General features: G+C 47.0%; 1 protein-coding gene and 1 long non-coding RNA gene across 6 annotated transcripts in view; one reads left to right on the top strand and one right to left on the bottom strand.

Moving 5' to 3' along the window:
- LOC144503886 (partitioning defective 3 homolog B-like) overlaps nucleotides 1-14,877 on the top strand; it is a 1,029,287-nt gene that overhangs the window by 768,725 nt on the left and 245,685 nt on the right. The window lies entirely within an intron of this gene.
- The window catches only part of LOC144503889 (uncharacterized), a 149,189-nt gene that overhangs the window by 121,538 nt on the left and 12,774 nt on the right, over nucleotides 1-14,877 (bottom strand). The window contains exon 3 of the long non-coding RNA XR_013499567.1: nucleotides 6,967-7,071. This is a non-coding gene — a long non-coding RNA (uncharacterized LOC144503889). The remainder of the gene's footprint in view (nucleotides 1-6,966; nucleotides 7,072-14,877) is intronic.

Raw genomic sequence — 14,877 nt, 5'->3', positions numbered from 1 at the left:
GTGAAATGTGAGAATAAGGGGGACTCTATCTTTGTTCTGGGAGGGAGGGGAGGGGGTGAGGGTCGTGGCACGGGGGATGGACTGCACGCTGTTGAGGGCCCTGTCGACGACTGTAGATGGGAATCCACGGTTGAGGAAAAAGGAGCACATATTAGAACCACCACTTTGGAAAGTGGCATCATCGGAACAAATGCAACAGAGGCGAAGGAGCTGAGAGAAAGGGATGGAGTCTTTACAGGGTATGGGGTGTGAAGAGCTATAGTTCAGATAGCTGTGGGAGTCAGTGGGCTTGTAATGAATATTGGTAGATGGTCTATTGCCAGAAATGGAGACAGAAAAGTCAAGGAAGGGAAGGGAAGTGTCTGAAATGGACCAGGTGAAAGCGATGGAGGGGTGGAAACTGGAAGTGAAGTTGATGAATTTTTCGAAATCTGGACAAGAGCATGAAGCGGCACCAAAATAGTCATTGATGTATCGGTAAAGTTGTGAGAGGGGACCTGGGTAGGCCTGGAACAAGGAATGTTCCACATACCCCATAAAAAGACAAGCGTAGCTAGGACCCATGCGGGTACCCATTGCTACTCCTTTCATTTGGAGAAAGTGGGATGAGTTAAAGGAGAAGTTGTTGAGAGATAGAACGAGTTCAGCCAGGCGGAGAAGAGTGGTGCTGGATGGGAATTGTTCAGGCCTCTTTTCAAGAAAGAAGCGAAGAGCTCTCAGGCCGTCTTGGTGTGGGATGGAGGTGTAGAGAGATTGCACATCCATGGTGTATAGGAGGCGGTTAGTGTGAACTGGAAGCTGTCAATATGACGCAGGGCATCAGAGGAATCCTGGATGTAGGTGGGGAGAGAATAGACCCCCTCCCCCTCCCCCCCAATATCTCCATCTGATACAGCTTACAGCTTCTCTGCCGTTTGGACATTCACACCCTTTATTCTCTCTGGGGACAGCTATTAGCAATTTTTTCTCCAGGTTTCTATGGATATGACTCATCTTTCATTCCCACACCCTGCAGTATAAATATCTCCCACTTTCTATGCCTTTTAGCATTGACAAAGAGTCATCTGGACTCGTAACGGCAGCTCTTTTCTCTCCTTACAGATGCTGCCAGACCTGCTGAGATTTTCCAGCATTTTCTTTTTTGGTAACTCCACCCCCCGCCCCCACCTGACTAATTACCCTGATCACCCAGACTAACCCCCTACCCAACTAGCCCCCGATTAACCACCTGACCTCCCAACTACCCTCTCGATCCATTTGGGTCACTGTCTGTGTGGAATCTGCACGTTCTCCCTGTGTTTGCGTGGGTCTCCGGTTTCCACCCACAATCTGAAAGACATGCTGGTTAGGTCCATTGGCCGAGCTAAATTCTCCCTCAGTGTACCCGAACAGGCGCCGGAGTGTGACGACTCGGGGATTTTCACAGTAACTTCATTGCAGTGTTAATGTAAGCCTACTCGTGACTAATAAATAATCTTTTTAACTTTTCGCTAATGCTGAAACTTATAATATTCTAACAGGGTTAGGCAGGCTAGATTCAGAAAGAATGTTCCCGATAGTGGGGGGAGTCCAGAACTAGGGGTCATAGTTTGAGGATAAGGGGTAAACCTTTTAGAACTGAGGTGAGGAGAAATTTCTTCACCCAGAGGGTGGTGAATTGTGGAATTCACTACCACAGAAAGTAGCTGAGGCCAAAACGTTGTGTGATTTCAAGAAGAAATTAGATATAGCTCTAGGGGCTAAAGGGATCAAGGAATGGGGCGGGGTGGGGGTGGGGTGGAGTCGGGATATTGAATTTGATGATCAGCCATGATCAAAATGAATGGTGGAGCAGGCTTGAAGGGCCGAATGGCCTACTCCTGCTTCTAGTTTCTATGTTTCTCTGCTTCCCTTCCATCTTAGGCTTCCCCCACTTAGTAGCAGCACTGTCGACATATAATCACTCTCTCCCTTGAATCACTGTGCCGTGGTACTTCCCTCTTTGCCCTAAAAGGCCTCCTAAGAAAAACCAATCACTCTGAGCGTGTTTTCTGGTCAACGCTCTATTACTGCGTAGGTCACCGGGAATTCCTAACGAGTTTAATGATCTGAGTATTAGTTACTCGTGCACAGCTGCGTGGTGCGGCTGCAGTTCAGGAAGCTGAGGCTGAATTTACACTTGGGCAGGGTAAGGGTTACTCTCTGTGCAGCCTTACCGAGTTACTGTTTGCTCAGCAGGTTAAGGGTTATTATGGGACTGCATGGAATTGTTTATTTGGCAGGGAGCGCGAGTGAAATTATTCACTGTAACTGCCTGAAGTTCCTGTTTGACTGGAAAAGATCATGTCAACCTTCAGACTCGCGGACAGATTTCTCAATTTGCAGATCTGCTGGCACACTTAAATAAAAGGATATAATTCACAAAAATCTCGATGCTGTAACGTGCAGGAGCAAACTACGGCGTCCTTTTTCGATCCATCTTGTGGTTCATGTATGGACCCCCTTAAGAGATGCAAAAGAGCTTTGTTGTTGGTGTGCTGATTTAAAGGCATAGAATCCATAGAATGATAGATTCCCTGTAGTGCAGAAGATGGCCATTCAGCCCATCAAATCTGCACCAACTCTCCGAAAGAATATCCATTCATCCACCCTATCCTGGTAACCCTGTGCATTGATCATGGTCAATCCACTTAACCTGCACATCTTTGGACACTAAGGGACAATTTAGCATGGTCAATCCACCTAACCTGCACATTTTTGGACACTAAGGGACAATTTAGCATGGCCAATCCACCTAACCTGCACATCTTTGGACACTAAGGGACAATTTAGCATGGCCAATCCACCTAACCTGCACATTTTTGGACACTAAGGGACAATTTAGCATGGCCAATCCACCTAACCTGCACATCTTTGGACACTAAGGGACAATTTAGCATGGCCAATCCACCTAACCTGCACATCTTTGGACACTAAGGGACAATTTAGCATGGCCAATCCACCTAACCTGCACATTTTTGGACACTAAGGGACAATTTAGCATGGCCAATCCACCTAACCTGCACATCTTTGGACACTTAGGGACAATTTAGCATGGCCAATCTGCCTAACCCACACATCTTTGGACACTAAGGGACAATTTAGCATGGCCAATCCACCTAACCTGCACATCTTTGGACACTAAGTTCTGGTGCAGGATCATCACGCTGAGGCATTAACACTGTTTCTCTCTCCACAGGTGTTGCCAGACCTGCTGAATATTTCTGGCCTTTTCTGCCTTCATTTGTCATTTACAGGGCACAACCTACTTCACTCCCTGATTTCCCCAACTTTGGATTTATTTTTTTGCTTTAACAGTGGCATCAGGCAAACTGCTTTGAAGGAACCATGGAGTTCCCAAGCAAAAGTGACTCAGAGCAGAGTCGGTTCATTTGTTCAGGCATGCTGTTGGCGTGAGTTCCAACAGTTGGAGGGCAATGGATTAATCTTCACAGAGGGGAAACCATTAACGGGGGCTAGCTCGGATTCGCCTGACGGTATGAGGAGGATGAGGGGCGGCACGGTGGCACAGTGGTTAGCGTTGCTGCCTCTCAGCACCAGGGCCCCGGGTTCAATTCCAGCCTCAGATCACTGCCTGTGTGGAGTTTTCACATTCTCCCTGTGTCTGTGTGAATTTCCTCCAGGTGCTCCGGTTTCCACCCACACTCCAAAAGATGCGGAGGTTAGCTGGATTGGCCATGCTAAATTGCCCCTTAGTGTCAAAGATGTGCAGGTTAGGTGGATTGGCCATGCTAAATTGCCCTTAGTGTCCCAAGATGTGCAGGTTAGGTGGATTGGCCATGCTAAATTGCCCTTAGTGTCCCAAAATGTGCAAGTTAGGTGGATTGGCCATGCTAAATTGCCCCTTAGTGTCCCAAGATGTGCAGGTTAGGTGGATTGGCCATGCTAAATTGCCTCTTAGTGTCCCAAGATGTGCAGGTTAGGTGGATTGGGCGTGTTAAAAAAAAATTGCCCCTTAGCGTCCCAATGTAGATTAGGGGGAATTAGCAGTGTAAATACATGGGGTTAGGGGATAGGGTCTGGGATGCTCTGTTCGAGAGTTGGTGAAGACTCGATGGGCCAAATGGCCTGCTTCTGCACTGTAAGGTTTCTATGATTCTATGACTTGATATCGACAGAGATTAAGTCATTGACGTGGTGCTGTTTGAGGAAAGTCGGGCAGCACAAGGGAGCTGAATTAATATCAGCGAAGGTGCAATTGACCCTCACTGAGTCTGCTTATTAATTCACCGTTGTTGACTTGCCCGAGGTTACTGGCTGTATTCCACTGATACTCATTCAACAGATGAAAAACTCTGAGAATTGAAAATGTCACTCTCCGATCAATTTTTGCATGTTTGGCTGGGGGTGGAGGGAAACATGGAATCGGTACTTAATATTCACAGTGCTTAACTGTTTGTAATGCTCACTGTACCTGCCCCTTGAGTCAGATCGTCCTTCAGTGTTAGAAATACTTCCACTGAGAGATGTTTTCTTTAATTCATAACTCCCAGGAACATAGTTACGCAGTGTAGAAATCTTATACGCCGGAATTCTACTGCCTTGCCCGTCACGGAATCGGAGCGCGAGAGGTAGACAATGGAAATGTCCGCTGACCTCGGGTGGGATTTTCCGGTCTAGTGTCAAGCGAGACTGTAAAATCCCGCCCATAGTTTTTGTTGCAACATTATGTTAGTCTGCGGAGTTCTCTTCCCAGGAAACAGCGGAGCCTGGGTCATTGAATGTATGCAAGACTCGGGTGGATAGATTTTTGAAAAACGAAGGAGTCAAGGGCTATGAGACGCAGACAGGAAAGTAGAGTTGAGACCGCAGTCGGTCGGATCAATCATGATCATATCGAATGGCAGAGCAGGCTCGAAGGGCCGAATGGCCTGCTCCTCACAAGTTCATTATGATATTCGTTGCACCTCAAAGGGTACTTCACTGGCTGGAAAGTGCCTTGATGCATCTGGTTGTCGTGAGAAGTCCTTATATAAAGACAAGTCCTCCTTCTTTCTTTAAAAGCTAAATTGCTCAGGCTTGGAACCATAGAATCCCTACACTGCTATTCAGCCCATCGAGTCTGCACTGACTCTCCGAAAGAGTCAGTCACCCGAGGCCAGAATCAAACCTGGGTCCCTGGCGCTGTGAGGCAGCAGTGTTAACCACTGTGTCACCGTGGAGAAACAGTGCAGATTCAATGGGCCGAATGGCTTCATTCTGCACTGTAGAGATTCTGTGGTACTGGTACAGTTGAGATTGGCCATCTTAGAATAGAGTGGGATTGAAACTTGAGATGTTTCTGTCTCCATGCACTGAACTACATGGAGAGGAAATTAGCTACATTCCTTTTCTTGCAGAGGGAGCCTAGGATTTTGGGCTTCATAGCCAACAGAGCAAGGAAAACGATTAACCTACTGTAGTTTTAAAATTCTGTAGCCTTATGACGGGAAAGTTTAAATGGATTTAGAATTTACGCTTTTGTTAAGAATTCTACTTTTAACTTGGTACAATTTTTTAAGAAAAAAATTAGTTCAATACATCCTAAGCTGTTGAGGAACCCGTTGCTCTTTAATAACTGTCATGCATTCTCGTATACGCAAGGTTGTTGCTCAACACTGAGCTGAGGCATCAAGTAAATGATGGGAGTAGTGGAGTGTACAATGTGCGATTGCGTTCCATGTATCCATGGGATTGGTGCCACATTGCTTTATTGCTGATGTTCTCCACACTGCAGGGTTTTGGTGTCAATTGAATTGATATGGGATCAATGGAGGTGCCCTGGAAAGTCATCCAAAAGGAGTCAGGGTGTCCAGTCGTCAACAGTTATCTTGCTTACCTCAGGGCGGCACAGTGGTTAGCACTGCTGCCTCACAGCGCCAGGGAACCAGGTTCAATTCCCAGCTTGGATCACAGTCTTGTGCGGAGTTTGCATGTTCTCCCCGCGTCTGCATGGATTTCCTCCGGGTGCTCCGGTTTCCTCCCACAGTCCGAAAGACGTGCTGGTTTGGGGGATTGGCCATGCTAAATTTTCCTTCAGGGAACCCGAACAGGCGCCGGAGAGTGGCGACTGGGGGATTTTCACAGTAACTTCATTGCAGTGTTAATGTAAGCCGACTTGTGACACTAATAAATAAATTTAAACGTTAATAATGGGGAAACCCTTATCGCCACTTCACTGACATCATTAAACCTCTCCACCTGTCACCCCCTCCTCCTCCTCCGTGGAAATCTGTTTGACTAAACTTCATGTCAGCTGTCCTAACAACGCCTTATGTGGTTCCTCGTCAATTCTCTTTTCTAATAATGTTCCTGTGGTATTGTGGCTAGTATTTATTCCTCAACCAATCTAACAAAAAAACTCATTACTCATTGCTGTTTGTGAGAGCTTGCTGTGTGCAAATTGGCTGCTGTGTTTCTGTGTTTCTCATTGTAACAGTGACTACGGGCAGCATAGTGGCGCAGTAATTTGCACTGCTGCCTTACAGCGTCAGGGACCTGGGTTCAATTCCGGCTTCGGGTCACTGTCTGTGTGGAGTTTGCACGTTTTCTCCGTGTCTACGTGGCTTTCCTCCGGGTGCTCCAGTTTCCGCCCACAGTTTCAAAGATGTGCGGGTTAGGTGGATTGGCCATGCTAAATTGACTGTAGTTTTGGGGATTAGCAGGGTAAATATGTGGGGCACAGGAATAGGGCTTGGGTGGGATTGTGGTCGGTGCAGACTTGATGGGCCGAATGGCCTCCTTCTGCACTGTCGGGATTCTATGATTCCAAGATACCCTTCAAAAGTATTCCAGTGGCTGTAAAGCGGTATGGAACTTCTTGAGGTCATAAAAATTGCTGAAGAAATACAAGTCTACCTATCCTCTTTCCACTGATCCACCATCAACAGCATAGCCTTCATCCACCATATTCAACCCATTGGAATTATCTTCCAAAATTCCTCCTACCTTGCGTCTCTTTCCAATTGTACAAGACAACATCTTTTCCTCCTGTTCCTCTTCTATTGCTCACCATCCAATCCCCTTCCTGTGATGCGCCTTGGGGCATTCGCTCTTAAGGAAACGCACATTTAAAGTAATTGGTTGAGGAAGGAATTGTGTTTAACTTTGATTCCCCACACCCAACCCCCCCCACCTTGTGATAATAATAGTCTGCGTTGACACGGACCATTGCAGCTTGAACATGAAGAATTTTATCTGGGGTAATATACTATTGAGTACATGCCAGCAAGAATCAGCAGCTGAAGATGAGTGGGTAAAGAGAGGGGAACGCGTGTCCCATCTGTCACGCAGAGTTATGATTGTGCATTAAAATCCTACATTGTATTTTCTGTGCCACGTGCAAGATTCATTAATTTTTAGATACTTTAAAAGAAGGGCAGGGAGCACACACTAAAGAGACGTAGGCACACTTCTCTGGAGACAGCCTGTTAAATACAGCGTAATGCTACACTTGTCTTTGTCATTCCATTGCAGTAAATGGAAATAACAATGGCATGTAAAATTCAGAAGATCATCTGTTATGACCATCAAACTCCAAACACCCGTCATTTAGCTCCTTTGTTAAGGCACGAGGAGGTTATCGGAACAAGCCTGGAATTCAACAATCAATCTCATGCCCCAGGCCAGACATTCAGAACAAGCTGGACTTGGCATGGTTCTCCTTCTGCGGCATGCTCTATAAAGATAGCAACGGTTTGACACAGGCATTTCGCCACATAAAGCCCAGAGTAAACACTTGGTCATCTCAGCCTCCGCACTAAATCCTTTTTCACACACTGAGAGGGAGTGATGTGATCAGAAGGGAATCAAGCCTGTATAGATTATCCCGTATGAGTCACAGACACGAGTGCGGGGAGTCAGCGATTCTTAATTTATACAAACAGACAGAAAGTGCATGTTAGCTCCATTGTCAGTAAGGGAAGGAGTTCAGTTTGGAACAGCTGACCCATTAGTCACTGCCGCTGTGAAACGGTGCCAGGAGTATATTCAAACAAAGCACAAGTTGTTTTCTGAAACATGTTTTCTTTTTGGTTCTGTGGTTTGTTTTTCTGTACTCTCCCTATCACAGATTAGGGCGGCACAGTGGTTAGCACTGCTGCCTCACAGCGCCAGGGACCCAGGTTTGATTCCCGGTTTGGGTCACTGTCTGTGTGGAGTCTGCACGTTTTCCCCATGTCTGCGTGGGTTTCCCCCGGGTGGTCCGGTTTCCTCCCACAGTCCAAAAGACATGCTGGTTAGGTGCATTGGCCGTGCTAAATTCTCCTTCAGTGTACCTGAGCAGGCACCAGAATGTGGCGACTAGAGGATTTTCACAGTAACTTCATTACGGTGTGAATGTAAGCCCACTTTTGACTAATAAAGAAACTTTAACTTTAGGTCCCTGTCAAATCTGCAATGGGCGCTTTCTTTTAAAAAAAGAAAATGCGTCAGTGGTTTTGAGAAGTGCGTTATTGTTTCAAAATTCATTATAGATTCTGCAAGGTCGGTGTTTAGGAAACCCATTATTTAATTTAAATACCAACGGCTATTTTCAATATTGCTGTCAAAAATCTGACCGCATTTATTTCTGGCTCCCAAAGTAATTTGTTCGAGTTTGCAACAGCAAAACATTTTTAGTTGTTGAATATTTAATATGGTTCAAGATGATGGATGTCAGTAAAAAACAATGGAACTCTTTCCCTTCCATCGCATTCTGTGTCAGCATCGAGCGCGCCCCATAATCAGTTAGGGTTAGGTACCATTGAACAGCAACAATTAAGTTCTGTTTGGGTGCAAAAGTTTCCATCACACTTTGCTTGTGTTAACTGTAAAGTATCATCAATTGTTAAAGGGTATAAGGTATTAGAGACAGTTGTGAGTGAAGTGATTTTACATCATGGTATTGCTTCAACTGTGAATACAGTTTTTTTTATCAACGTACAGGTTTAGTGTCTTCATTTGTAAGCAGAACCCAGCCCTACAGAGGTGGCACAGAATGTGACCCTCCTTTATATTGGCTCGCCTCCTATACAGATGAACTATCTTGTTTTTTTAGTTGCCGGAGGCAACAGGTTTGAAAGGCACTGTCTAAGAATAGCTCACAATAAACACTCCACAGTTTCACAGTGGTTAGCACTGCTGCCTCACACCGCCAGGGACCCAGGGTTCGATTCCCAGCTTGGGTCGCTGTCTGCGTGGAGTTTGCACATTCTCCGCTGTGTCTGTGTGGGTTTCTTCCGGGTGCTGCAGTTTCCTCCCACAGCCCAAAGATGTGTGGGTTAGGTCGTGTGAAAGACGTGCTGGTTAGGTGCATTGACCATGCTAAATTCTCCCTCAGTGTACCCAAACAGGTGCCGGAGTGTGGCGACTAGGGGATTTTCACAGTAACCTCATTGCAGTGTTAATGTAAGCCTACTTGTGACACTAATGAATAAACTTTAAAAACTTTAAAACTATAACACTGGCCCTCGTTCAGAATGTGGAGATGCCGGCGTTGGACTGGGGTAAGCACAGTAAGAAGTTTAACAACACCAGGTTAAAGTCCAACAGGTTTATTTGGTAGCAAAAGCCACACAAGCTTTCGAGGCTCTGAGCCCCTTCTTCAGGTGAACACAGTTCCCTATCCTGAGGTTAAGCAACACACCCAAAGTCTTATTTTCCTCCATACAGAAGCTCCGAGCCTCATTGATCATCTTTTCCAAGTTGAGGTAGTGTGCCTGTGGCTAACTGGAGCCTGTCGATCAGGATTATTGAGAATCAATTTCCTCTCTAATTAGAACCCTGATTTCTTGGCCTACTCGGGCGGCACGGTAGCACAGCAGTTAGCACTGCTGCCTCACAGCGCCAGGGACCCAGGTTCAAATCCGGCCTTGGGTCACTGTCTGTGTGGAGTTTGCACATTCTCCCTGTGTCTGCGTAGGTTTCCTCCGGGTGCTCCGGTTTCCTTCCACAGTCCAAAGATGTGCGGGTTAGGTTAATTGGCCATGCTAAATTAACCCTAACTAATTAGGGAGGGATTGCAGGAATAGAGGGTGGCCTCCTTCTGCACTGTAGAGGTTCTATGATTCTACTCTGGGACCACCCAAACTGGCCTCCCTCCGACTGTAAATATCAACCTGTTCCCACCTGCTTTATATCTCAACCTCTCAGCTTTCCAATCAATATTAAACAATCAGAGTCCTGACCACTCTCCGGTTAGAGATGCTATATTCAAGCTTCCCTGGTGATCAGGTGAGTGTAAACAGGTTTTCCTGGTGGTCTGTGAAGTTTGTGTGAACTTCATGGTTTGGTTTGAAACATACGCACATATCTAGCAGGGGTGAAACCATGAACAGGCAGGGGACGAGACTAGCCCATTGCACTGTGCTAACACCTGCGATGGTGGTTTGCCCAGGCTGGGGTTGAGTAAGCGATCAGGGTAGCCGATGAGGTTAAACTGAGGCTTTACCTGATCAAGCCATCTTGGCCTTTTGGCTAAGATGAAGCGTCAGATCAAGCCCGGGAGGGGGTGCAATGCCTCACCCTGTCAGCTTGGATCCTGTTTGATGGAGCCCAAGGTGGGTTGCAGTGTCTTGTCTTGTCAGCTTGGATCTGGTTTGAATCTCATGTGGGGACCATGATTGGACCTAATTTGAATGAGGGGCATAGATCAGCTAGATAGTCAACATCTTTTCCCAAAGGTAGGGGAGTCTAAAATTAGAGGGCATAGGTTTAAGGTGAGAGGGGAGAGATACAAAAGGGTCCAGAAGAGCAATTTTTTCACACATAGGGTGGCGAGTGTCTGGAACGAGCTGCCAGAGGTAGTAGTAGAGGCGGGTACAATTTTGTCTTTTAAAAAGCGTTTAGACAGTTACATGGCTAAGATGGCTATGGAGGGCAATTGGGACTGGCTTAGTGGTTTTAATAAAAGGGCAGCATGGTCAAGTTGGGCCGAAGGGCCTATTTCCATGCTGTAAACTTCTATGACTCTATGAATTGGCTTTTTTGATTAGAATGAAAGTACTGAAAGGTACTAAACCAAAACAATGGTCCCATGTTCCATTTTTACTCAGTTCTGAGTTAGATGAATCTGTGCCAAGGTAGAAATTGGCCGCATCTACAGTACCCCTGTCCTGGGTAGGAGAAGATGCTCGTTCTTCATTGTCATCAACTGGTTACTGCTTGACAGCATCCCTACGTGTAGCTTTGAGATGGCAGCAGCCCGCTCCACCTCCAAAACATTGGAAACAATTGCAGAATCCCACAAACTGGAAGTAGAAACTTAACCTGTTTGGTCGCTGTAAACCACAGGCCGCTGATTGTCATCTTTTCTCCAAGTCAAACTATTTGCGAGAGACAGTCCTAGAATTCTGCGTCCTGGGAGAAATGATACGGTGTGTTCGCGGTACTAGCAGTTAGGAATGTTACAATTGATCAACGTTAAGGATGACTTGTTATAATTCACGGTGGCACAGTGGTTAGCACTGCTGCTTCATAGCACCAGGGACCCGGGTTCGATTCCCAGCTTGGGTTACTGTCTGTGTGGAGTTTGCACATTCTCCCCATGTCTGCATGGGTTTCCTCCCACAGCCTGAAAGACGTGCTGGTTTGGTGCATTGGTCATGTTAAATTCTCCCTCAGTGTACCCGAACAGGCGCCAGAATGTGGCGACTCGGGTATTTTCACAGTAACTTCATTGTTGTGTTCATGTAAGCCTAAATAAACGTTAAAAACTTTGGGGGGAATTTTACCATTTTGAGTCTAAGTGCCGAATCCGGGCATCAAATAGATCCACGCCTGGAATCCTCTTTCCAGCGCGCCCGTACGCTTTTCGCTGGCTCCGGCCCGATCCGCGATGTGGGTGGGGCTTAGCGCTGGCGGACCGATTGGAGCTCTGAACTGCGCATGCGCAGTTCGAAAAAAATCTGACAGAGCGCGTCTGGACGCGAAAGAAAGAAAAAGCAGAAAGCAACGAGAGCAGCGCTCTGACGGTCATCCTCTGGTCCGGGGGGCGGGGGGGGGGGAGACGGGGGGGGCGGGACCCGGATCATCCTCTGGTCCGGGGGGGGGGGTGGGAGGGGGGTGTGTGTGACGATCATCCCCTGGGAGGGTGGGGGGCGGGAAGAGAGGGGGTGTGATATCTCATCCTCTGGTCTGGGGGGGTTCCGCTGCCAGTCTGCGGCCGATTCCTCCCGCCGGAGTGGACTTGTGGCAATGCCATCCCACAAAACCTTCAGGATGAAGCGATTCCTCGCTAAGAAGATGAAGCAGAACCGGCCGATTCCACAGTGGATCCACATGAAAACCGGCTACAGGATCAGTACAAATCCAAGAGGAGACACTGGAGAAGGACCAAGCTGGGCCTGTAAAGGGATACACCATCACTGGTACACTACCAGCCACAGATTGCTCTTCCCTGCAGGGGCAAGAGAGCGGGAGAGATGGCTGTGGCTGGTAGTGAACCAGTGATGGTGTATCCCATATTCCAAGTATGAACTTGAAACCTTATCTTGCACAGAGGACTGGAATAAGCTTGTGGTGCTCGTAAGAGGCATCCATGCTTCTTATTTGTTCCCCTGCTTGTCGCTAAACCTCGCGTTTCTTCTGCTCCATTTGATCTTACAACTCTGTTCCCCCTGAAAGCTGTCATAGATTCATAGAATCATACAGCACAGAAGAAGCCCTTTGGCCCATCGAGTCTGCACCAACACATTAGAAACACCTGAACGCCCACCTAATCCCATCAGCCAGCACTTGGCCCATAGCCCCTGAATGTTATGATGTGCCAAATGCTCATTCAGGTACTTGATAAAGGATGTGAGGCGACCTGCCTCCACCACCCTGCCCGGCAGCGCATCACAGATCGTCACCATCCTCTGGGTAAAAATGTTTTCCCTCACATCCCCTCCTAAACCTCCTGCCTGCCTCCCCCACCCCCCGAACCCGAACGTATGTCCCCTTGTGACTGACCCTATTTACAACCCCATATAATTATCACTTTTAGTCCTAGTTAATCTGACAGATGTCAGACTGATATTCAACTCCAGGCTTAAACTTTTTCCCTGCTTTTTTCTTTCACTTTTTTTTCAAAACTCTGAGGTCACGGAGCAGCCGACACAAGAGCAGCTTCTTCCCTGCTGCCATCAGACTTTTGAACGGACCTACCTCACATTAAGTTGGTCTTTCTCTACACCCGAGCTGTGATTGTAACACTACATTCTGCACTCTCTCCTTTCCTTCTCTATGGAGGGTATGCTTTGTCTGTATAGCGCGCAAGAAACAATACTTTTCACTGTATCCCAATACATGACAATAATAAACCAAATCAAACCTTCATTCATTTCGGTGGCCCGTTTCTTAGGGAAAAACCAGTCCAGAAAAAATGCTGGTCAGAAGCTTTTAAATTGCAGAGGGGATTGGGGTTACTTTATTTATTTTATGTTTTGGTCAGGCTCTTGTATCAGTATTTCTTCCCTGACAGTTGACATGTGCTTCATGTTAAACTGTTGCAGCAACTATAAAAATAACTCTGTCTTCCAGGCATAGGAATTCAAACAATGACTAACTAAAAGTTATTGTGCTGTGCAGCTCTCTGTAGAGGTGATTATTAACAGATGACCATCCCGGGGAATGGAACATGTTCCACCTCACATTTGTATAATGTGTCTTGCTCAGGGGTCTCGGCAACTCTTCTAGTTTACACGCATCTTACGCTGTGCCCCGGCATCTCGATGTTCGTACAGTGTTGCGGGAACGGTAGCAGAGTGGCAGCGTTACTGAACCAGTCATGCAGAAGCCCGGGCTAATGCTCCCGAGAGCTGAGTTCAAACCCCGCCCTGGCAGCCGGTAATTCATAAATCTGAAATAAAAGAAACTGGCCTCCGTGACGGTGACAACGAAACTGGATTTTACAAAAAAAAACACTTCAGTGGAGGAGGACATCTGCTGCCCTTACCTGGTTTGACCTACGTACGACTCCAGTCGACTCATTTTTAAAAACATTCATTCATGGGGCATGGGCATCACTGCCTGGCCAGCATTTATTGTCTATCCTTAATTGCCTGGGGACAGTTGAGAGTCAACCACATTGATGTGGCTCTGGAGTCACATGTCGGCCACACCAGGTAAGGATGGCAAATTTCCTGCACTAAAGGAAGTGAACCAGATGGGTTTCTCTGACAATCGACAATGGTCATCAGTAGATTCTTAATTCCACATATTTTTTACCGCATTCAAAGTCCACCATCTGCCGTGGCGGGATTCGAACCCAGGTTCCCGGAACATTAGCTGAGTTTCTGGATTAATAGTCTAGTGGTAATACCCTTCTCCCTACTTCAGTTTCAATCGCAGAGGCTTCAGAATATCTTCGCCGGAATTCTGCCGCCCCGCCTGCCACGGAATTGAAGCGGGTGAGGGGCGGTCAACGGAAATGTCTGTTGACCTCGGACGGGAATTTCCGGTCTTGCTCAAGCGAGGCTGTAAAGTCATGCCCCTTGGGTCTACTCTGGTCCACGCAAACACATCTGCCTCTCCACCCTTAGCTTAAAGAAGAACAAAGAACAAAGCTGTTCTCTGAAGTGGCCTAGCGAGCCACTCAGTTGTATCACGTTGCTACTGCAAAGTCAAAAATAATATAACCAGTCGGGCCACCTAACATTGACTGAGGCACTAGAAAACAACAAAAACACACCCCGCCCAGATAGGTCTTCCTCGCTCATGTCTGACCTGTGCCAAAGTTGGGAGAACTGTAGCAAACACTGGTTGAGCAACAGCTTGACATATTCATTCTTGTTATGTATGTTGGGGCATGCCCCTTTAAGAGAACGGGTCAGCTGACCCGAAACTCAAGCCCTGGGTGAAGCTTGCCTGGCCAGTCTTGTGCTGGCTGTGCTAGGAATC

Source organism: Mustelus asterias, chromosome 14 (genome assembly GCF_964213995.1).
Source record: "Mustelus asterias chromosome 14, sMusAst1.hap1.1, whole genome shotgun sequence".
Taxonomy (NCBI): Eukaryota; Metazoa; Chordata; class Chondrichthyes; order Carcharhiniformes; family Triakidae; genus Mustelus; species Mustelus asterias.
The sequence above is the reverse complement of the archived record's forward strand: the minus strand, read 5'-3'. Positions and strand labels throughout refer to the sequence as shown.